General features: G+C 45.8%; 2 protein-coding genes across 11 annotated transcripts in view; one reads left to right on the top strand and one right to left on the bottom strand.

Moving 5' to 3' along the window:
* The window catches only part of SCO1 (synthesis of cytochrome C oxidase 1), a 394,561-nt gene that overhangs the window by 217,592 nt on the left and 153,015 nt on the right, over nt 1-23,954 (bottom strand). The window lies entirely within an intron of this gene.
* LOC144770321 (manganese-dependent ADP-ribose/CDP-alcohol diphosphatase-like) overlaps nt 1-23,954 on the top strand; it is a 124,560-nt gene that overhangs the window by 52,250 nt on the left and 48,356 nt on the right. For 2 of the 3 annotated variants that reach the window (XM_078654744.1, XM_078654742.1), the window contains exons 1-2: nt 9,809-9,883; nt 14,835-14,909. The gene's annotated coding sequence lies outside the window, so the exon portion shown is untranslated. Of the gene's footprint in view, nt 1-4,782; nt 4,858-9,808; nt 9,884-14,834; nt 14,910-23,954 lie in introns of those variants that run through there. The other variant, XM_078654745.1, reaches the window with a different exon arrangement.

Genomic DNA, 23,954 nt, shown 5'->3' with positions numbered 1-23,954 from the left:
GCCTGTCCGTCAATGCCGGACCAGATTCGGGGGCGTTCCCGCGATTCTTTGGCTTTTGCCGACGTCACGCGACGTCAGCCGAAAGCCGGGAACGCCCCCGAATCTGGTCCGGCCGGGCCGTGCTTGCTGCTGTCCTGCCTTCCTCCGTGTCCCCACTCCCGCCGTCCCATCTCCCCCCCTCTGTGTGCCCGTCCCCCCTCCCGCTCTCCGTGAGCCCGGGGCACATTCTTGTTATATATATATGCTGATGCAAGAGTCAGAGCAGCGAGACACCGCGAGTCTGGGGAGGCCTGAAGCAATGCACGGGCAGCAAGGGTAGGTGGGCAGTAGTGCGGAGGGATACTCAGCAAGAGAAAATATATGTAAAGATATGCAGACGTGATGCCTGGTATCAAGGGTGAGGACATGTGGCCTAAAGGCCTCAACACTGTGGAACGAAGTTCGAGTCCCGGCGCGGGCTCAGCATGCTGTGATCCTGAGCAAATCACATAATCTCCCAGTGCCTAACATATGAATCGGACCTTCTGTAAAGTAATTTGAAGCTCAAGTAAAGCACTTCAATGCGCTATATAAAACTGCAAATGAATAAATTAAATGAGTGGGGGTTGCAGTTCGGGGAAGGGTTGGGCGTCTAGTGCAATAAACCAAGGGCACAGTCGAAAGTGAGCCTGGGCTCAGGGAATTGGAGCATGGTACCCGCCTGCACCAGAGAGTGAGGCCAGCAGCAGGGGTGCACTGGCTGTAGAGGGTTTGACTGCAGTGGGCAGAGAAGAGATGTACTGCAGGAGCTGAAGCATGCAAGCTAGAGAGAGTCTGGAATAGGGGGCTGAGGCCGGGGACAGCAGCGATGCACGGACAGCTCTAGGGCGCGAAAAGAGGAGATTTACTGCAGGAGCATGCAGGGAAACTCGAGTGTGGAGAGAGAGGCCTGCACAGGGAGCCTGCATCGGCTATGCACTGGCACCTACTGGGTCAGCAGTAGTATGCAAGAAAATATTAGTCTGGAAGCACAGCACGCCACCGTGGCATTGGTGTCCGTGCAGCTGGAGGCTGCCGATGCAGTGCACTGGCAGTGGGGGGTGGGGAGGTGGGGCAAAGGGTGACAATGTTTGAATCACGCAATAGAAACCGAGTCCGGAGGCAGCAGACACTGGCCCGACCGCAGTCACTGCACCTGCAGCAAGCGGAGTACGGAGAGAGCGCCCACTTCATCAATCCTTGACACACCCAGTGAACACCTATGGATTGCATAAGGAACAGCTGTAAAGTACAAGCAGCAATGCCAGGGAGGGGGTACAGTGCGGGAATCGGCATTGCACAAGCTGCAGAATGCATGAAAGGGCGGCGGAAGTCAGTGCTCCAGGATTTTGGTGCCCGAATGCACTGAGCTGTGTCTGCAGTGACGGGTGGGCCGAGAACTGTCCGGAGCGTGTTTTAATTGCTTATGGAATCGACCAGGCAGAGAGCGATGGATGTGGCCAGCTGCAGGGTGAAGGGAGAGATGTATAGGGCAAGGTAATGACGAAAACAGACAGAGGAGACCCGGGTTCAATACCGGCCCAAAGTCTATAATTCTGGGCAAAGTACTCTGCCCCTCCCCCCAATCTCCGCACTTATCTCTGTCCTTTATGTTAAACGGTTTGGAAATCTTGAAACTGAACACAGAGCGCCATATAAACACCTGACTTGAATTGTAAGTCTCAACATCGGCGTGATTATTATAATACGGGTTTTCTGCCGCCTGGCCTTCTCCAGTCATTCCTGTGTGGGGGGGGCTCGCAGTGTGTGGGGGGGGCTAGCAGTGTGTGGGGGGGGGCTCGCAGTGTGGGGGGCTCGCAGAGTTGTTGGGGAGACTCGCAATGTGTGGGGGGGCTCGCAGTGTGTGGGGGAGGCTCACAGTGTGTGGGGGAGGCTCGCAGTGTGTGTGGGGGGGCTCGCAGTGTGTGGGGGGCTCTGTGTGTGTGTGTGTGGGGGGGGCTCTGTGTGGGGGGCTCTGTGTGGCTGTGTGTGTGGGGGGCTCTGTGTGGGTGTGTGTGTGGAGGGCTCTGTGTGTGTGTGTGGGGGGGGCTCTCTGTGGGTGTTTGTGTGTGGCATTTGCGAGAGATTAAGCTATTGGCATTGTAAATGACAATGCCATTTATTTATGTTAAAAAAAACATAAATAAAAATAATGTCAAGAGCAATGCCAATAGCTCTAACTTTAACAAAGGCAAAACCCTTGCATTGTAAATGCTTGTTAGTCCTTTAGTTTTAGCCTCTAAACGTCTCAGGCACCATCTGCAGTAGTACGATGTTAACAGCAGTTAGCAGTTTACGGTTAGCAGTTAGCGGAATTTTCGTTTCATTCCGAAATCGCTGGGACGATTTCTAAAATGTTGACCAGAGCTCACGGAACAAACTGCTGACACGTCCTCTCACTCCGGTGCCATTTTGCGTCCCCTCTCACATGAAAGAGACCCTTTCCAAAGCTGCACGCTGCTTAGTGCACTTGAGTTTCAGCTGCGGAAACCATTCAGTCTCTGGCAGCAGAGCCTCTGCTGTCTCTACTCTGTGAAACACTGCCAGTGACCACTTGGCTTTAGTACCGCAACAGAACTGCATCAGAAGGGGTGTCATACACAGGGTGAGCCTTCAAATGCTTTTGTTTTATTTTCATAGCCAGGTTTAAAAGACGAAAAATTTTCAAAATGTTCCTCAAAGCAACATGTATTTTTGTTTTAGAGAAAAACAAAAACCTTTGTTTCTGCAAAATAAAAAATAAATGCTGACTTGACCACCATTATATGTGATGTGCTGGCCCTTACAGAGCCGTAGCTACCCCAGCAGAATTGCAGTCAGGCTGCCCAGGGCTAAATTTGGTATTCAGTACTTGGAAAGCATTTCTGGACCTGCTCTCCAAGAATTACTCTTGGTTAGCTCTCTAATTCAAGTTAATGCACAGTGAATCACCTTGAATTTACTTAGTGACCTGATTATGCCACTGTTTCTACACCACTGCCATACCTCCATGCCAATGGTGATTGCCTCAAGTGATAGCCCACCTTTTTTTATCTACCGCTAATATTTAGAATTTTTACATCAAATTGTTGTTATCTCTCATATGCACCTTCACATTTTTATTTGGTCCTTTTGTGATATTTAGGCATTATTATAGCCAGCTATACTCAAATAATGGTGCCACATATAATGCACATTGCTGCAAACATAGCTGTTCAGTGTGCTGGATCCCATTAGGTACTAGCCCCTGCTATTTTGAAGCTGAAATATATAAAATAGTATAATAGATTGTTCAAGCCAATATTAAATTCATTGTGAAGTGTGCTTAACATTTATTTTAGTATGAGTTTATCAGCTTAACTAGGTTCAAAGCACTAACGAGAAATGTGAAAGACTAGTTATTGTAGCCCAGCAATATGCTATTCAATGTGTTATTGAAATAGAGATGTTGCTTTTGGGTTACTAACAATCCCGCAGGAAGGGATCAGGGGCCCCGTGATAACAATGACAAATCCATTTCACAATATCACTCACACAGTGTACTAAGAAGAATGAATACTTCTAAGTAAATAATATGTATTACTACCAGAGCAATCTGTTTCTCAGTACTTCTAAAAGAACTGCACAGAATATTATTAAAAAATCAAGAAGACACGTTGGAAATAACAAGAATAGAATGAACATTTCTAACGTGGTTAAAATGTCATGTAGAACCTAATGCCCTAAGGCATACTTCTAAGTGCTACACTAAGAGAGCATGGAAGATAGAGCAACTTGCAATCTAGACTTTCTTAGGGAGAAGAGACACACTGCATAACTTGTTGACAGCAAAGGCCCTCTTTATCAGCAGAAGCGCGACAACAGTGTTCCCTGCGAAGGGCAAACACGCTGTGCTCTTCCTCCAATTTTCAGCGTTATTGGCTTCAGGCAAAATGCAGCATCAGTAACATGTGTTGGCATTAGTTGAGACCGCCTCTGACAGAATCTCGGGTGATAATCTGGGCAAAGGACCTCGTCTGACAAGTTGTCAAGTGGCAGCCCTTGTATACTAAATCTTTTCTGAAACTGGAATTTCTGACATAAGTTTAGGAATGTCTGACATAGATTATGTGCAGCAAAGTGTGAGTCCCAGGCTTTTTCTTATGAGCATATAAGGTAAAAGAACATCAATTAAGTCTACTCTAGTCGGCTAAATGTCAGTATGTATTTCTATTTAACCATCACATGATGAAGAGTAGACATTTGACCCAGACGAATGTTGCATCAAGTGTTATATCTAAGTCCCTAATCAAATGGCTTGACACTTGACGCTTTCACAGTTCTATTAAAGATAAGGTCTGGCGACATGTGCGTCTAATGGCAGAAATTATAATGATTCTGCATAAATCAGGGTGTATGGCGACTTCCATTGTCCAACAGTGAGAAGATGGCAACCTCCATTATCCAAAGTAGAGTCAGGAACTACATATAATTGATTCAGACCTTAGGGGCTTTACGTCAGTTTCACATTTAATAATTTAGAGCAACGTTAGCCCTTTATTTGAAAGAAATCTCAGTATTTTCAGAAACATTAGCAGAATAAGTTTAGAAGAAATGTCTTTCTCTCAAAAAGTTGCCTAAATGAAATATTACATTTAACGTCCAAGTTGTTACATATGCTACTCATTGTCACATTTGTTTCATGATTAGTTGCGTTTGATCTGATACCTATTACAAATCTCGCTTTTGATGTTTTCTCTCACGGGTCTCTTTCCAGTTACAGATTTCTTGTGTGTTCTCTTGCAGGTTCTTTTGCAGGGCCAGGGTTGCTGGGAATGCAATGCAGAACCGTAAGCCTGGGGAAAACTCTTTGGTTGGCAGGTAAGAATGTAAGGAATTCCTCAAACCTTCTGCAGCAGCAGTTTCAGCTTGTTGAAACACATGTTCCTGGACAAAGTTTGGATAACGAGGATCCCTGGTTTAGGATAAAAGCTGGCATGCAATAAATGCAATGGTTTTGCCTTTGTTAAAGTTAGAGCTATTGGCATTGCTCTTGACATTATTTTTATTTATGTTTTTTTTAACATAAATAAATGGCATTGTCATTTACAATGCCAATAGCTTAATCTCTCGCAAATGCCACACACAAACACCCACAGAGAGCCCCCCCCACACACACACACAGAGCCCTCCACACACACACCCACACAGAGCCCCCCACACACACAGCCACACAGAGCCCCCCACACAGAGCCCCCCCCACACACACACACACAGAGCCCCCCACACACTGCGAGCCCCCCCACACACACTGCGAGCCTCCCCCACACACTGTGAGCCTCCCCCACACACTGCGAGCCCCCCCCACACATTGCGAGTCTCCCCAACAACTCTGCGAGCCCCCCACACTGCGAGCCCCCCCCCACACACTGCTAGCCCCCCCCACACACTGCGAGCCCCCCCCACACAGGAATGACTGGAGAAGGCCAGGCGGCAGAAAACCCGTATTATAATAATCACGCCGATGTTGAGACTTACAATTCAAGTCAGGTGTTTATATGGCGCTCTGTGTTCAGTTTCAAGATTTCCAAACCGTTTAACATAAAGGACAGAGATAAGTGCGGAGATTGGGGGGAGGGGCAGAGTACTTTGCCCAGAATTATAGACTTTGGGCCGGTATTGAACCCGGGTCTCCTCTGTCTGTTTTCGTCATTACCTTGCCCTATACATCTCTCCCTTCACCCTGCAGCTGGCCACATCCATCGCTCCCTGCCTGGTCGATTCCATAAGCAATTAAAACACGCTCCGGACAGTTCTCGGCCCACCCGTCACTGCAGACACAGCTCAGTGCATTCGGGCACCAAAATCCTGGAGCACTGACTTCCGCCGCCCTTTCATGCATTCTGCAGCTTGTGCAATGCCGATTCCCGCACTGTACCCCCTCCCTGGCATTGCTGCTTGTACTTTACAGCTGTTCCTTATGCAATCCATAGGTGTTCACTGGGTGTGTCAAGGATTGATGAAGTGGGCGCTCTCTCCGTACTCCGCTTGCTGCAGGTGCAGTGACTGCGGTCGGGCCAGTGTCTGCTGCCTCTGGACTCGGTTTCTATTGCGTGATTCAAACATTGTCACCCTTTGCCCCACCTCCCCCACCCCCCACTGCCAGTGCACTGCATCGGCAGCCTCCAGCTGCACGGACACCAATGCCACGGTGGCGTGCTGTGCTTCCAGACTAATATTTTCTTGCATACTACTGCTGACCCAGTAGGTGCCAGTGCATAGCCGATGCAGGCTCCCTGTGCAGGCCTCTCTCTCCACACTCGAGTTTCCCTGCATGCTCCTGCAGTAAATCTCCTCTTTTCGCGCCCTAGAGCTGTCCGTGCATCGCTGCTGTCCCCGGCCTCAGCCCCCTATTCCAGACTCTCTCTAGCTTGCATGCTTCAGCTCCTGCAGTACATCTCTTCTCTGCCCACTGCAGTCAAACCCTCTACAGCCAGTGCACCCCTGCTGCTGGCCTCACTCTCTGGTGCAGGCGGGTACCATGCTCCAATTCCCTGAGCCCAGGCTCATTTTCGACTGTGCCCTTGGTTTATTGCACTAGACGCCCAACCCTTCCCCGAACTGCAACCCCCACTCATTTAATTTATTCATTTGCTGTTTTATATAGCGCATTGAAGTGCTTTACTTGAGCTTCAAATTACTTTACAGAAGGTCCGATTCATATGTTAGGCACTGGGAGATTATGTGATTTGCTCAGGATCACAGCATGCTGAGCCCGCGCCGGGACTCGAACTTCGTTCCACAGTGTTGAGGCCTTTAGGCCACATGTCCTCACCCTTGATACCAGGCATCACGTCTGCATATCTTTATATATATTTTCTCTTGCTGAGTATCCCTCCGCACTACTGCCCACCTACCCTTGCTGCCCGTGCATTGCTTCAGGCCTCCCCAGACTCGCGGTGTCTCGCTGCTCTGACTCTTGCATCAGCATATATATATAACAAGAATGTGCCCCGGGCTCACGGAGAGCGGGAGGGGGGACGGGCACACAGAGGGGGGGAGATGGGACGGCGGGAGTGGGGACACGGAGGAAGGCAGGACAGCAGCAAGCACGGCCCGTCCGGACCAGATTCGGGGGCGTTCCCGGCTTTCGGCTGACGTCGCGTGACGTCGGCAAAAGCCAAAGAATCGCGGGAACGCCCCCGAATCTGGTCCGGCATTGACGGACAGGCCCCTCGTCCAATGGCTAGGCTCCATTTATGGAGCCAGCCAATGAATGACGAGGGCCGACCCAAAGCCACACTACAGAACTCATCAGGATTTCGCCTGCGCGAAAAAGATGCGCAGAGCGTTTACGGTTAGCAGTTAGCAGTTTGCGGAATTTTCGTTTCATTCCGAAATCGCTGGGACGATTTCTAAAATGTTGACCAGAGCTCACGGAACAAACTGCTGACACGTCCTCTCACTCCGGTGCCATTTTGCGTCCCCTCTCACATGAAAGAGACCCTTTCCAAAGCTGCACGCTGCTTAGTGCACTTGAGTTTCAGCTGCGGAAACCATTCAGTCTCTGGCAGCAGAGCCTCTGCTGTCTCTACTCTGTGAAACACTGCCAGTGACCACTTGGCTTTAGTACCGCAACAGAACTGCATCAGAAGGGGTGCCATACACAGGGTGAGCCTTCAAATGCTTTTGTTTTATTTTCATAGCCAGGTTTAAAAGACGAAAAATTTTCAAAATGTCCCTCAAAGCAACATGTATTTTTTGTTTTAGAGAGAAACAAAAACCTTTGTTTCTGCAAAATAAAAAATAAATGCTGACTTGACCACCATTATATGTGATGTGCTGGCCCTTACAGAGCCGTAGCTACCCCAGCAGAATTGCAGTCAGGCTGCCCAGGGCTAAATTTGGTATTCAGTACTTGGAAAGCATTTCTGGACCTGCTCTCCAAGAATTACTCTTGGTTAGCTCTCTAATTCAAGTTAATGCACAGTGAATCACCTTGAATTTACTTAGTGACCTGATTATGCCACTGTTTCTACACCACTGCCATACCTCCATGCCAATGGTGATTGCCTCAAGTGATAGCCCACCTTTTTTTTATCTACCGCTAATATTTAGAATTTTTACATCAAATTGTTGTTATCTCTCATATGCACCTTCACATTTTTATTTGGTCCTTTTGTGATATTTAGGCATTATTATAGCCAGCTATACTCAAATAATGGTGCCACATATAATGCACATTGCTGCAAACATAGCTGTTCAGTGTGCTGGATCCCATTAGGTACTAGCCCCTGCTATTTTGAAGCTGAAATATATAAAATAGTATAATAGATTGTTCAAGCCAATATTAAATTCATTGTGAAGTGTGCTTAACATTTATTTTAGTATGAGTTTATCAGCTTAACTAGGTTCAAAGCACTAACGAGAAATGTGAAAGACTAGTTATTGTAGCCCAGCAATATGCTATTCAATGTGTTATTGAAATAGAGATGTTGCTTTTGGGTTACTAACAATCCCGCAGGAAGGGATCAGGGGCCCCGTGATAACAATGACAAATCCATTTCACAATATCACTCACACAGTGTACTAAGAAGAATGAATACTTCTAAGTAAATAATATGTATTACTACCAGAGCAATCTGTTTCTCAGTACTTCTAAAAGAACTGCACAGAATATTATTAAAAAATCAAGAAGACACGTTGGAAATAACAAGAATAGAATGAACATTTCTAACGTGGTTAAAATGTCATGTAGAACCTAATGCCCTAAGGCATACTTCTAAGTGCTACACTAAGAGAGCATGGAAGATAGAGCAACTTGCAATCTAGACTTTCTTAGGGAGAAGAGACACACTGCATAACTTGTTGACAGCAAAGGCCCTCTTTATCAGCAGAAGCGCGACAACAGTGTTCCCTGCGAAGGGCAAACACGCTGTGCTCTTCCTCCAATTTTCAGCGTTATTGGCTTCAGGCAAAATGCAGCATCAGTAACATGTGTTGGCATTAGTTGAGACCGCCTCTGACAGAATCTCGGGTGATAATCTGGGCAAAGGACCTCGTCTGACAAGTTGTCAAGTGGCAGCCCTTGTATACTAAATCTTTTCTGAAACTGGAATTTCTGACATAAGTTTAGGAATGTCTGACATAGATTATGTGCAGCAAAGTGTGAGTCCCAGGCTTTTTCTTATGAGCATATAAGGTAAAAGAACATCAATTAAGTCTACTCTAGTCGGCTAAATGTCAGTATGTATTTCTATTTAACCATCACATGATGAAGAGTAGACATTTGACCCAGACGAATGTTGCATCAAGTGTTATATCTAAGTCCCTAATCAAATGGCTTGACACTTGACGCTTTCACAGTTCTATTAAAGATAAGGTCTGGCGACATGTGCGTCTAATGGCAGAAATTATAATGATTCTGCATAAATCAGGGTGTATGGCGACTTCCATTGTCCAACAGTGAGAAGATGGCAACCTCCATTATCCAAAGTAGAGTCAGGAACTACATATAATTGATTCAGACCTTAGGGGCTTTACGTCAGTTTCACATTTAATAATTTAGAGCAACGTTAGCCCTTTATTTGAAAGAAATCTCAGTATTTTCAGAAACATTAGCAGAATAAGTTTAGAAGAAATGTCTTTCTCTCAAAAAGTTGCCTAAATGAAATATTACATTTAACGTCCAAGTTGTTACATATGCTACTCATTGTCACATTTGTTTCATGATTAGTTGCGTTTGATCTGATACCTATTACAAATCTCGCTTTTGATGTTTTCTCTCACGGGTCTCTTTCCAGTTACAGATTTCTTGTGTGTTCTCTTGCAGGTTCTTTTGCAGGGCCAGGGTTGCTGGGAATGCAATGCAGAACCGTAAGCCTGGGGAAAACTCTTTGGTTGGCAGGTAAGAATGTAAGGAATTCCTCAAACCTTCTGCAGCAGCAGTTTCAGCTTGTTGAAACACATGTTCCTGGACAAAGTTTGGATAACGAGGATCCCTGGTTTAGGATAAAAGCTGGCATGCAATAAATGCAATGGTTTTGCCTTTGTTAAAGTTAGAGCTATTGGCATTGCTCTTGACATTATTTTTATTTATGTTTTTTTTAACATAAATAAATGGCATTGTCATTTACAATGCCAATAGCTTAATCTCTCGCAAATGCCACACACAAACACCCACAGAGAGCCCCCCCCACACACACACACAGAGCCCTCCACACACACACCCACACAGAGCCCCCCACACACACAGCCACACAGAGCCCCCCACACAGAGCCCCCCCACACACACACACACAGAGCCCCCCACACACTGCGAGTCCCCCCACACACACTGCGAGCCTCCCCCACACACTGTGAGCCTCCCCCACACACTGCGAGCCCCCCCCACACATTGCGAGTCTCCCCAACAACTCTGCGAGCCCCCCACACTGCGAGCCCCCCCCCCACACACTGCTAGCCCCCCCCACACACTGCGAGCCCCCCCCACACAGGAATGACTGGAGAAGGCCAGGCGGCAGAAAACCCGTATTATAATAATCACGCCGATGTTGAGACTTACAATTCAAGTCAGGTGTTTATATGGCGCTCTGTGTTCAGTTTCAAGATTTCCAAACCGTTTAACATAAAGGACAGAGATAAGTGCGGAGATTGGGGGGAGGGGCAGAGTACTTTGCCCAGAATTATAGACTTTGGGCCGGTATTGAACCCGGGTCTCCTCTGTCTGTTTTCGTCATTACCTTGCCCTATACATCTCTCCCTTCACCCTGCAGCTGGCCACATCCATCGCTCCCTGCCTGGTCGATTCCATAAGCAATTAAAACACGCTCCGGACAGTTCTCGGCCCACCCGTCACTGCAGACACAGCTCAGTGCATTCGGGCACCAAAATCCTGGAGCACTGACTTCCGCCGCCCTTTCATGCATTCTGCAGCTTGTGCAATGCCGATTCCCGCACTGTACCCCCTCCCTGGCATTGCTGCTTGTACTTTACAGCTGTTCCTTATGCAATCCATAGGTGTTCACTGGGTGTGTCAAGGATTGATGAAGTGGGCGCTCTCTCCGTACTCCGCTTGCTGCAGGTGCAGTGACTGCGGTCGGGCCAGTGTCTGCTGCCTCTGGACTCGGTTTCTATTGCGTGATTCAAACATTGTCACCCTTTGCCCCACCTCCCCCACCCCCCACTGCCAGTGCACTGCATCGGCAGCCTCCAGCTGCACGGACACCAATGCCACGGTGGCGTGCTGTGCTTCCAGACTAATATTTTCTTGCATACTACTGCTGACCCAGTAGGTGCCAGTGCATAGCCGATGCAGGCTCCCTGTGCAGGCCTCTCTCTCCACACTCGAGTTTCCCTGCATGCTCCTGCAGTAAATCTCCTCTTTTCGCGCCCTAGAGCTGTCCGTGCATCGCTGCTGTCCCCGGCCTCAGCCCCCTATTCCAGACTCTCTCTAGCTTGCATGCTTCAGCTCCTGCAGTACATCTCTTCTCTGCCCACTGCAGTCAAACCCTCTACAGCCAGTGCACCCCTGCTGCTGGCCTCACTCTCTGGTGCAGGCGGGTACCATGCTCCAATTCCCTGAGCCCAGGCTCACTTTCGACTGTGCCCTTGGTTTATTGCACTAGACGCCCAACCCTTCCCCGAACTGCAACCCCCACTCATTTAATTTATTCATTTGCAGTTTTATATAGCGCATTGAAGTGCTTTACTTGAGCTTCAAATTACTTTACAGAAGGTCCGATTCATATGTTAGGCACTGGGAGATTATGTGATTTGCTCAGGATCACAGCATGCTGAGCCCGCGCCGGGACTCGAACTTCGTTCCACAGTGTTGAGGCCTTTAGGCCACATGTCCTCACCCTTGATACCAGGCATCACGTCTGCATATCTTTATATATATTTTCTCTTGCTGAGTATCCCTCCGCACTACTGCCCACCTACCCTTGCTGCCCGTGCATTGCTTCAGGCCTCCCCAGACTCGCGGTGTCTCGCTGCTCTGACTCTTGCATCAGCATATATATATAACAAGAATGTGCCCCGGGCTCACGGAGAGCGGGAGGGGGGACGGGCACACAGAGGGGGGGAGATGGGACGGCGGGAGTGGGGACACGGAGGAAGGCAGGACAGCAGCAAGCACGGCCCGGCCGGACCAGATTCGGGGGCGTTCCCGGCTTTCGGCTGACGTCGCGTGACGTCGGCAAAAGCCAAAGAATCGCGGGAACGCCCCCGAATCTGGTCCGGCATTGACGGACAGGCCCCTCGTCCAATGGCTAGGCTCCATTTATGGAGCCAGCCAATGAATGACGAGGGCCGACCCAAAGCCACACTACAGAACTCATCAGGATTTCGCCTGCGCGAAAAAGATGCGCAGAGCGTTTACGGTTAGCAGTTAGCAGTTTGCGGAATTTTCGTTTCATTCCGAAATCGCTGGGACGATTTCTAAAATGTTGACCAGAGCTCACGGAACAAACTGCTGACACGTCCTCTCACTCCGGTGCCATTTTGCGTCCCCTCTCACATGAAAGAGACCCTTTCCAAAGCTGCACGCTGCTTAGTGCACTTGAGTTTCAGCTGCGGAAACCATTCAGTCTCTGGCAGCAGAGCCTCTGCTGTCTCTACTCTGTGAAACACTGCCAGTGACCACTTGGCTTTAGTACCGCAACAGAACTGCATCAGAAGGGGTGCCATACACAGGGTGAGCCTTCAAATGCTTTTGTTTTATTTTCATAGCCAGGTTTAAAAGACGAAAAATTTTCAAAATGTCCCTCAAAGCAACATGTATTTTTTGTTTTAGAGAAAAACAAAAACCTTTGTTTCTGCAAAATAAAAAATAAATGCTGACTTGACCACCATTATATGTGATGTGCTGGCCCTTACAGAGCCGTAGCTACCCCAGCAGAATTGCAGTCAGGCTGCCCAGGGCTAAATTTGGTATTCAGTACTTGGAAAGCATTTCTGGACCTGCTCTCCAAGAATTACTCTTGGTTAGCTCTCTAATTCAAGTTAATGCACAGTGAATCACCTTGAATTTACTTAGTGACCTGATTATGCTACTGTTTCTACACCACTGCCATACCTCCATGCCAATGGTGATTGCCTCAAGTGATAGCCCACCTTTTTTTTATCTACCGCTAATATTTAGAATTTTTACATCAAATTGTTGTTATCTCTCATATGCACCTTCACATTTTTATTTGGTCCTTTTGTGATATTTAGGCATTATTATAGCCAGCTATACTCAAATAATGGTGCCACATATAATGCACATTGCTGCAAACATAGCTGTTCAGTGTGCTGGATCCCATTAGGTACTAGCCCCTGCTATTTTGAAGCTGAAATATATAAAATAGTATAATAGATTGTTCAAGCCAATATTAAATTCATTGTGAAGTGTGCTTAACATTTATTTTAGTATGAGTTTATCAGCTTAACTAGGTTCAAAGCACTAACGAGAAATGTGAAAGACTAGTTATTGTAGCCCAGCAATATGCTATTCAATGTGTTATTGAAATAGAGATGTTGCTTTTGGGTTACTAACAATCCCGCAGGAAGGGATCAGGGGCCCCGTGATAACAATGACAAATCCATTTCACAATATCACTCACACAGTGTACTAAGAAGAATGAATACTTCTAAGTAAATAATATGTATTACTACCAGAGCAATCTGTTTCTCAGTACTTCTAAAAGAACTGCACAGAATATTATTAAAAAATCAAGAAGACACGTTGGAAATAACAAGAATAGAATGAACATTTCTAACGTGGTTAAAATGTCATGTAGAACCTAATGCCCTAAGGCATACTTCTAAGTGCTACACTAAGAGAGCATGGAAGATAGAGCAACTTGCAATCTAGACTTTCTTAGGGAGAAGAGACACACTGCATAACTTGTTGACAGCAAAGGCCCTCTTTATCAGCAGAAGCGCGACAACAGTGTTCCCTGCGAAGGGCAAACACGCTGTGCTCTTCCTCCAATTTTCAGCGTTATTGGCTTCAGGCAAAATGCAGCATCAGTAACATGTGTTGGCATTAGTTGAGACCGCCTCTGACAGAATCTCGGGTGATAATCTGGGCAAAGGACCTCGTCTGACAAGTTGTCAAGTGGCAGCCCTTGTATACTAAATCTTTTCTGAAACTGGAATTTCTGACATAAGTTTAGGAATGTCTGACATAGATTATGTGCAGCAAAGTGTGAGTCCCAGGCTTTTTCTTATGAGCATATAAGGTAAAAGAACATCAATTAAGTCTACTCTAGTCGGCTAAATGTCAGTATGTATTTCTATTTAACCATCACATGATGAAGAGTAGACATTTGACCCAGACGAATGTTGCATCAAGTGTTATATCTAAGTCCCTAATCAAATGGCTTGACACTTGACGCTTTCACAGTTCTATTAAAGATAAGGTCTGGCGACATGTGCGTCTAATGGCAGAAATTATAATGATTCTGCATAAATCAGGGTGTATGGCGACTTCCATTGTCCAACAGTGAGAAGATGGCAACCTCCATTATCCAAAGTAGAGTCAGGACCTACATATAATTGATTCAGACCTTAGGGGCTTTACGTCAGTTTCACATTTAATAATTTAGAGCAACGTTAGCCCTTTATTTGAAAGAAATCTCAGTATTTTCAGAAACATTAGCAGAATAAGTTTAGAAGAAATGTCTTTCTCTCAAAAAGATGCCTAAATGAAATATTACATTTAACGTCCAAGTTGTTACATATGCTACTCATTGTCACATTTGTTTCATGATTAGTTGCGTTTGATCTGATACCTATTACAAATCTCGCTTTTGATGTTTTCTCTCACGGGTCTCTTTCCAGTTACAGATTTCTTGTGTGTTCTCTTGCAGGTTCTTTTGCAGGGCCAGGGTTGCTGGGAATGCAATGCAGAACCGTAAGCCTGGGGAAAACTCTTTGGTTGGCAGGTAAGAATGTAAGGAATTCCTCAAACCTTCTGCAGCAGCAGTTTCAGCTTGTTGAAACACATGTTCCTGGACAAAGTTTGGATAACGAGGATCCCTGGTTTAGGATAAAAGCTGGCATGCAATAAAAAAGTAGACTAGCCTCTGTAGATGTATGTGACAAGCAACTTCCTGTGACTCCTCATCAGGCCCTACGCTTTCAAATCAACTAGCTATTGCCACTTGCTTCTTAAAATCCTGGATTCCTATATTGCTCAAACCTTATACTCAAGGACAAGAGGGGATGGATGTTTGCACAATCTCATATTGGGTCTCACTGGCTTTACAAGAGATTTTTCGGAGCCCACTAACAGCTAACTCGGAACATATAATGACTTGCTCAAGGGTATCGCGCTACTGCACAAATTAATTTCAGGTGCTTCCTCTGATCCATGTGGGCTTTTATAGGCCAACCTACCATATTAAAGTATTTAAATTTACCCTTGAGCACCGAGACATCACACAAAATCTAAAAATCATAACCAGGCTTAAACTGGTAGTAAAAACATGCTTTGCACTGTCATCAGTAGACCCACGCATTTCGAAGAGTTCCTGTAGCTTCTTTTCAGCTGCAGGCGTTAGCCAACAGGAGGCATTAATAGCTTGGTTTATGCACGCCTTAATGCATATAATGACTATCATATTGCACAACCTAGGACAAGATTTGCCTGAGCAAATTGGCACTGGCAAATAATCCCAGTCAAAGGTTGAGAAAGAGACAAGACACTGTTGGTACGGTGGGCCATCCAGGCTCATCATAGTAAAGCACTGCCTCAAAAATCCAGGAAATGTTTGAAGGGAACCTTCAGGAAAGAACTAACATCAAAAAGATGTTAAATAAACAGACAAGAATTTATATAAAGGTTAATTGAAGTTAAAAAAAAGAAGTAACTAGGGGGTCCTGCACCATTTAACTTTAGGAACACCTTCATTTTAAAGAAAGACATCTTGCAGCAAAAGTGTCAAAATATGATAAAGTTTCTTCATTATTTAAAAAGTGTATTTCATTAAAACGCAGAACTGTTTCTCATCAGCACATCAGATTATATCAGTGCATTGAGAAATATTTTTTAGAAGTGATATTTTTTAAACATGAATTTAAAAACATTCATCCCCCCATAAGAATGCTAATGGTGAATTTGAACTAAGAGGCACGTCAGTTGTTATGTGCACTCTTTGGGTGGCCTGAGTTCCTATTTTACGTGAACAACATTATAATTTATTAAATCAAACACTGGAGAAGAGTTTTACAGCGCATAACCTGAAGTCATGTATTTCATGATACTCTTATATGTGATAATGAAGAAAAAGGCGGTAAAGGGAAATAAAAGAAATGCCTAGGATCCCACAATTTGGTTAAGTTGGGAAGCCGGGATTAATCCTAGGTTTTATGGTTTCACATCGTGCAATTCAGCCACTAAATATATATGTCCAGGGATGGCAAGCACATCAGTGAACACCCTCAAGACTCAAGACTCGGGTAAAAGCGCACCCGCTGATACCTACTACATCGACCATCATGCTCCGGGGTCACACGCTGATGGGACGAGCAGTGTGCGACCTCATTCGGAAATACTATTTATACAGGCTCCCTTGAGCCGGTGGAGGTGACGACCTCGAGATAACGCACCTGCGCGCCATAAGAGGTATCTGGACCTACAAATATTTTCGGCAGCCCATGCAGCAACCCCGTGCACATGCCTAATCCCTGCTGACGAGCGGTAATAACCGCGCAACACGTGTCCAGGGATGGCAAGCACATCAGTGAACACCCTCAAGACTCGGGTAGAAGCGCACCCGCTGATACCTACTACATCGACCATCATGCTCCGGGGTCACACGCTGATGGGACGAGCAGTGTGCGACCTCATTCGGAAATACTATGTATACAGGCTCCCTTGAGCCGGTGGAGGTGACGACCTCGAGATAACGCACCTGCGCGCCATAAGAGGTATTTGGACCTACGAATATTTTCGGCAGCCCACGCAGCAACCCCGTGCACACGCCTAATCCCTGCTGACGAGCGGTAATGACCGCGAAACACGTGTCCAGGGATGGCAAGCACATCAGTGAACACCCTCAAGACTCGGGTAGAAGCGCACCCGCTGATACCTACTACATCGACCATCATGCTCCGGGATCACACGCTGATGGGACGAGCAGTGTGCGACCTCATTCGGAAATACTATTTATACAGGCTCCCTTGAGCCGGTGGAGGTGACGACCTCGAGATAACGCACCTGCGCGCCATAAGAGGTATCTGGACCTACAAATATTTTCGGCAGCCCATGCAGCAACCCCGTGCACATGCCTAATCCCTGCTGACGAGCGGTAATAACCGCGCAACACGTGTCCAGGGATGGCAAGCACATCAGTGAACACCCTCAAGACTCGGGTAGAAGCGCACCCGCTGATACCTACTACATCGACCATCATGCTCCGGGGTCACACGCTGATGGGACGAGCAGTGTGCGACCTCATTCGGAAATACTATGTATACAGGCTCCCTTGAGCCGGTGGAGGTGACGACCTCGAGATAACGCACCTGCGCGCCATAAGAGGTATTTGGACCTACGAATATTTTCGGCAGCCCACGCAGCAACCCCGTGCACACGCCTAATCCCTGCTGACGAGCGGTAATGACCGCGAAACACGTGTCCAGGGATGGCAAGCACATCAGTGAACACCCTCAAGACTCAAGACTCGGGTAGAAGCGCACCCGCTGATACCTACTACATCGACCATCATGCTCCGGGGTCACACGCTGATGGGACGAGCAGTGTGTGACCTCATTCGGAAATACTATTTATACAGGCTCCCTTAAGCCGGTGGAGGTGACGACCTCGAGATAACGCACCTGCACGCCATAAGAGGTATCTGGACCTACGAATATTTTCGGCAGCCCACGCAGCAACCCCGTGCACACGCCTAATCCCTGCTGACGAGCGGTAATGACCGCGAAACACGTGTCCAGGGATGGCAAGCACATCAGTGAACACCCTCAAGACTCAAGACTCGGGTAGAAGCGCACCCGCTGATACCTACTACATCGACCATCATGCTCCGGGGTCACACGCTGATGGGACGAGCAGTGTGCGACCTCATTCGGAAATACTAAATATATATGCTTCACTTCCCCTGCACCCACCTTACCGCCAAACCCGTCTGCCCCCTAGCCGCTGCCAGCCACCATGCTGGCATTAATGTAGCCTTCGGTCAAATCACAGCCCAAACGTTTTGGCCCCTGAGAAAATGTTTACGAGTACTGATGTTCTAACCTGCGAAAAACCCTAGTGCATTGCATGAAGATAGTCAGTTTTTATTTGGTTTCTGTTTCGGCAGTCGTTTTTTGGCTTGGTGCCGAAATCCAAAATCGTACGTAGGCTGTCCAGTTTTAGGTTTAAACCTATATTAACTGATAAAACCCCACCGGAAGGGAAATAGCCCTCACCAGTTTAAACATATAAACACTGAAAAAAAACCTGCACAACCACAAACTAAATGCCATTCAAAGAAAGGAAAAGGAGAGTGAAAGCGTAACCTTTATTTCTTCCTAAAGGGGCTAATACAATGTAACTTTGTTATATAATGTAGGAGTAAGAAAGACTGAGCTATCATTATTCTGCTTGAGGTTTGTTGTTGGAGAAGCGTGGCTCAATGGTTAGAGCGGCAGACCCTGATGCAGAGGTCTGGCCCGGGACCAGGGTTCAATTCCCGCCTCGGCGGCTCTTGGACTCAATTTCCCCGGACCTGATAATTCTCGCCTCAGTGCCTAGTCTAATTATGGGTCCCACTCTGTGACTCTGGGCAATAGCTTGCTTAATCTCCACAACGGCCCCAGCAGCGCTGTGGATGCCTGGCTTCACCTTGGGGTGCCCAGGAGTGGACATTTCACAGGAAAGCCAGGATGGGTTCCACAGCGGTATGAATACAGCGCTACGAGGCCTCCGGGTAGAAGTGCGCTATATAAATACTCTACATAAATACACACACACACACATACATAAATTGTTTAGGGATGTCACTAAAATATTGTTTCTTCCTTTTTTCAGTTTTCTGTTCTTTGGTCTACGGATACAGGGGGTAGAAGCATGTTTTGTTTATTTATTTTATAAACTGTAGAGAATCAAGAAATATCAAAATCATTAAAAAAAAATGGCTATGTTTGAGTCTTCCACTGATAGGAAAAATGTAAGTTTCTTAACAATCTTTCCCAATATGTACCATCACATTTCCCCCCAGAGAATGTGTAAAAACCCATTATACATCAGGCCCCTTTTCTACTGAGTCAGTATTGATAGTAGGTGAATTACCAAATGCCCCAGGCTTTAAACATTCAATGCAAGGTATAGTGACAGGTATATGTGAAAAGAGTGCAGTCACAAAGCATCTGGGATACTGGTGAAAGCATGACACCATACTTTTGGAACACATGGAACACAGTGTCACTTAGAATGCTGCTGAAAGTGATTTTGTCTGTATTTGCAGTGATTCAGCTACAAAAAGGAAAAAGTTGTGTGATTACCTGTCAAAATCGATACCTGAGCTGAAGTGCATCCCTGTAGGAGCTCCTTGCCACTTGTTAGATGGTATGCTGAAAGCATCTTTATAGTCTTCAGAGTTAATGAAGAATGCTATTGACTTTTTAGTCCATTTTGGTGCACTGTTTTGTTACACACAGAAACTGAAACGCAAATATTTCTTATTTTGTGCTTTGTGTGGCATCAAAGAATGAGTCATCCCAACTGTGTCACTTAGCAGGTGGTTCTCAGTCCTAGACGCCATGGATGCTATATTATCCATGTGGCAACCGTTTACAGAACTTTTGCTGAGTGATGATGCCAAAAGCAAGAATTGTGAGGATCTTTGGTCACATATTGATAGTGATTTGAAAAAAAGTACACACTACTGCATTCTTAGATGTTTACAGGAAAGTATGACTGCTGTAGTGGACATAATGAAAAAACTAGAGTCTGAAAACACTCCTGTCTACCAAGTGTTCAGCATAATTGCTGTAGATGTGAAACATCTCCTTGTGAGTAGGCTGGGCGACACTTTTAGTGACTTTGGCCCTGCAACATTTTCCATGTTAGAATGCTTGCCACTTGGTAAGCAAAGAAATGTTGAGGAGCAATTCAGGAACATTTATTTTATAATGTATGAGAAATAGCCCTTCACCAACCATGGCATTTGAAGTCAATGAAGCCACACTGTGGTACTCTGCACAAGTTAAAGGGAAATTTTCTCAGGAGTTTCAAAAGTGCTGCCTCATTTTTGACCGCTTTGATAACTCTAACGGCTTATGCGCCCAGTTCAACGCATGTGTTGCAGAACCTGTCGCAGAGAATCACAATCTTCAGGTGCACCAGTATTGGCATGGAAAGCTATGTCAGTGGCCAGAGTTAGCAAATTGTATACTGGCTATTTTGGAGTTGCCTGTTTCAAGTGCCAATGTTGAGAGGGGCTTTTCACAGATAAAAGTTTACATGGGAATGAAAGGGCGAGTGTGCATGACCAAAGACTCACTGAAGAAGTATTGTATGGTGTACTAAGATAAGTTTGATTTGTAAAAATGTATTTGGACCTCATTTACACTGTACATACACTGTCTATATACCATGCCCTATCAGTGCAGAAAGCAAGCTATAATAAAAGCAAAAAGTTCCATAAACACCGGAAAAACACTGTTTCTGTTGTTTTTATTGGCAGGTAAATGTGAGACCACTGACAACCACAGTTTTTTAAGGGTATTGAAATCACTTTAAAACACTGAAAAACCCCACCAGAATTTCCCAAAAATAGAAACTGAAAACAGGAAAGCCTACGTATACGGAAAGCCCTTCAGTATTTAATCAGGTACTTAAGAAGAATCTTGAAACCCTAAGAATGGATAATCACTCCACGTTAGTTCAGTACATTCCTGACCTACTGGTACCATCCACTACGAGAGAAGCATGCAAGGTCAGTGCTATTGCTTTACTGAATCATTAGGCAGAGAATGGACATAAAGTATCTCTGACTGTTGATACAGTTTTACAAAACTGAAGTCCTGTACTTAGGACTTCATATTGAGACAGGAGTGAGAAAAGTTTTGTTGAAGGAATATCAGCAATTCTTAACATGAATCCACCAATTACCAAAAAGGAAGTCTGCAAGTTCTTAGGAACAGTGGGCTATTGCAGACAGTGGATTCAGAATTTGTATTTGATAGCAAAGCCTCTTCAGAGGTTGACACATAAAGACTTGTCAGATCCAGTACCCTAGTATGACAATTGCATGACTGCTTTCAAAGAGCTGCGAAAAAGCTGTTGCAGAGCCCCAGCTTTGAGAATGCCTGATTACAATACATGCTTTGTGTTATTCTGCAATGTAAGGGTAGGTTGAACTCTTTCACAAATGCATGGAAGCAATCGCAAGCCTACTGCCTACTTGATCCTGTTGTGGCTGCTTTGCCTGGATGTCTGGAAGCGGTTCCGTCTACGAGGGTGAGTCATGAACAATGTGAAAATATTGTGATGGGTCACCTACTGACAGTATTTATGCCCCATTCAGTGGTGAAACGGTTGACACGCACACAGTATTTGAATAATAGCCGTCTGACAAATCATGAAGAAGTTTTGTTGGGTGCACAGAATGTGACTTTGAAAAGATATACAGTGTGGAATCCAGCTCCCTTAATGCCTTTGCCTGGCAATAAGATTGTGATGGATGAAGCTGCACGTGATTGTTTAGACATGACTGAGTTGGAGACTAAACCCAGTTGGGATATTTTTGAAGAAACATTGTCTGAATCGGATCACTTATTGTTTGTTGATGGTTCATGTCTGAGAGACAATGAAAGAAATCTAAAATCTGCGTATGCTGTGTGTACAGTTGGAGATGTGGTGGAAGCATCATGTCTGCAAGGAGTTTTTTCTGCGGAAGTTCCAGAGCTTATAGCTTTTACATGAGCAAGCACCGTTTCAGAACAGCTCTGTGGTAAAATGTACACTGATAGTCAGTATGGCGTTGGAGCCCCACATGACTATGGGCAAATGTGGTCACGACGTAGGTTAATGACATAATGGAGAGTGCCTAAGGAACCTTTTGCAGTCCCTACAATTGCCTACTCAAATTGCTGTTGTGAAGTGTTGTTCATCGTCAAGGTACTGACTATGTTACCTTTGATAACCGGTATGCAGATGAGATGGTGAGATATTATGCGTTAAACGCACACACATTCAATGAAGAGATTCTGAAAAACACATCTGTGTTACCGATTGTACCTTGCTCTAGAGCTGATAACAGCAAGGTGCGGGAGAAGGTTAGGAAGCTGCAGGATGAGTTGACAGAAGTAGAAAGACACGGTTGGGAGCGAGCACGTTGTACCAAAAGAGAGGATGATGTTTGGATTTTCATTGATTGCAGACCGGTACTACCTGACAATTTATTGTCACCAATAGCAAGACATTACCATGGTCCTACACATGTTGGGAGAGATGCAATGATGTTCCTCTTTCAACAGGTGTGGTACAATCCCAGACTTAGAGCAACTGCAAAGACCTTGGGTCAACAATGTGTGATATGTCAGGAACAAAACCCAGGAAGAAGAATATAGATTTGTCATGAGTCATATTGGTAAATCAGCGGGTCCTTTTAACTCAATCCAAACAGACTTCATAGAGATGCCTCCATGTAAAGGCCTCAGCAATGTTTTGGTTATTGTGTGTATATTTTCCAAGTGGGTTGAAGCCTTTCCGACTCGTAGAAATTACGTTTTGACTGTGGCTAAGTTATTGTTTAGGGGACTGATTCCACATTTCGGATTTCCGCTTCTCTTGAGTCAGACAATGGAACTAATTTTAACAGTGAGGTACTAAAAATGTTATGTGCAGCACTACAGGTTGAGCAGAAGCTTCATTGCAGTCACCAACCGGAGGCTTCCAAGTTGGTGAAGCAGATCAATGGCACATTGAAATCCAGACTGGCAAAAGTATGTGCTTCCACGTCTTTGAAGTGGCCACAGGCATTGCCTTTTATGTTGATGAGTTTGAAAAGTACCCTTGATAGGAGGACAGGATTATCGCCTCAAAAAGGGATCAGGGGACGAGTGATGAGGTGTTCCAGCTAATGCATTAGTCAATATTACAGATTAACATATTTTGATTGCTGTTAGAGCCTCGCTGATGTGATACATTCTGTCTCACACCAGGTTGGAGAAGCTGCCCTTGCGGTCCAAAAGAAGCAGTGCCATGACCTCAGTCCTGGTGACTGGTTAGGGGTGAAGAAGCACGCGCGAAGAGCGTGCTTGGAACCTTGCTGAAAAGGTCCTTTCCAAGTGATCCTTGTCACCAAAACTGCAGTGAAGTGTGGGGTCTCCTTAATTGGGTACATACAGCGCATGCCCGCAGAGTCCCAAGTCCCCTGAATAATACAGCATCCCCGTTCATAATGTTATGTTATGTTATGTTAACTCCATTTTTAAGCGCACAGCTGCCCCAGCTAAGGGGCGTCCCGGCGCTGCGCCTGGAAAGGAACACAACACAAACAGAGCAGCAAAAAGAAGCACAATACCAATAATATGCTGGTGGTAACAGTGAAACAGAGGGACCAGGTCAGCTAAGCTGTTGGGGGACCAGCAAACTACTGGGACAACACTAATTTGGCTTGAGGGGGGTCGAGAGGGTCAACTGTAAGTAGAGAGAGTTGACTATAAGTGGTATAGTCTCCAACGAAGGGCATAGTGCACTGAGAAAGCAAGTTGTACCCGTCGACTGCTGTCCCAAAGGAGGTGACATTCTGAGAGGCTGCCTGGCCGCAGGCAAAGTACCACCAATGATTCCTGAAAGTTCAGAGAGTTCAGACCAAATTGACACAGATGATGAGCAAACAGCTGTAAGGTGATCAAAAAGAGCAATGGTACCAAGTCAAATGTACGTGTCTCCTGAATGGACTTACCTGGCTGCTAATGATTGGAAACAGGAATTTTACACGTTTTGTCCTAACAATACGTGTCCACTTGAAACTTTC

Source organism: Lissotriton helveticus, chromosome 7 (genome assembly GCF_964261635.1).
Source record: "Lissotriton helveticus chromosome 7, aLisHel1.1, whole genome shotgun sequence".
In the NCBI taxonomy this organism is placed as follows: Eukaryota; Metazoa; Chordata; class Amphibia; order Caudata; family Salamandridae; genus Lissotriton; species Lissotriton helveticus.
This window is presented reverse-complemented; position numbering and strand designations above follow the sequence as displayed.